The 993-nt window shown below is 38.7% G+C and overlaps 1 long non-coding RNA gene across 1 annotated transcript in view; it reads left to right on the plus strand.

Moving 5' to 3' along the window:
• The window catches only part of LOC107743867 (uncharacterized), a 4,730-nt gene that overhangs the window by 1,410 nt on the left and 2,327 nt on the right, over nt 1–993 (plus strand). Inside the window, exons 6-10 of the long non-coding RNA XR_001640431.1 lie at nt 17–40; nt 221–272; nt 449–479; nt 661–691; nt 766–818. This is a non-coding gene — a long non-coding RNA (uncharacterized LOC107743867). The remainder of the gene's footprint in view (nt 1–16; nt 41–220; nt 273–448; nt 480–660; nt 692–765; nt 819–993) is intronic.

Genomic DNA, 993 nt, shown 5'->3' on the forward strand with positions numbered 1-993 from the left:
TTTTTTTTTTTTGTAGGAGCATGTGCAGTTGATTTGAACGGTAAGCTTTTAAAAGTGCCTGCTAGGCTGCTGTCATTCACTGTTTATGATGATCGTTTTATAAAACAATGGGAATCTCTCTGAATTTAGACTGAAAGACATCCGTGTACTGAAACAGTGCTTGTTTAAGACCTTATCCTCTTTGCCTTTGTTCTGTACTAACAGCGTTTCATTATTACAGGTTGTTTAAGATGTTGGTACAAGAGATGTGAAGATTCCTTCAGCTGAGCATGGTATTAATTTAGGATTTTTACTAAAATTTCTGTGGTGCAAGTGATGACTGCATAGTTCAGCAGAAAATCCATGAAGAACGCTAAGCATTGTCTTTCGCTCCTAGCTGATGCATCACTGGTGTTCTATTAAGGTATCTTAGTAGTTGCTTTTGTCTTACACTTGTTTCTCTTTGCAGCGTGAGTTCTGTAGGGGCGCAAGCATATCTGGTGAGTTTGAGAGTTTGAAATTGCTATATCTATGATATGATGCAAATGATGACCGCATAGTTCAGCAGAAAATCCATGAAGAACGCTAAGCATTGTCTTTCGCTCCTAGCTGATGCATCACTGGTGTTCTATTGCGGTATCTTAGTAGTTGCTTTTGTCTTACACTTGTTTCTCTTTGCAGCATGAGTTCTACAGGGGTACAAGCATGATTGGTGAGCTTGAGGTTTTAATATCTCTCTCTCAATCAATCAATGGTTTAACTTTGGATTCCTCCATCTTGTTGCAGCTTTTACTCTAATTCTGGCTGTGGAAAGATCAGCAGCTGTCTGATTCTTCAGGGTAAGTGGTTAACTTGAGTTGTGACTAGGGATGTTCATTTTGGTAATTTTTCGTAACCGATGCTTGTTAACCGATTGTTAAAGGGAAACCGAATGAAAATTTAGCTTGGGGGGGGGGTTAAGTAAAACAAGCTAATTTTCATTTTTGGGTGAACTAACCCTTTAACTGTTAACTG

This window comes from Sinocyclocheilus rhinocerous, unplaced genomic scaffold (genome assembly GCF_001515625.1).
Source record: "Sinocyclocheilus rhinocerous isolate Xijiao unplaced genomic scaffold, SAMN03320098_v1.1 scaffold377, whole genome shotgun sequence".
NCBI classification, from domain to species: Eukaryota; Metazoa; Chordata; class Actinopteri; order Cypriniformes; family Cyprinidae; genus Sinocyclocheilus; species Sinocyclocheilus rhinocerous.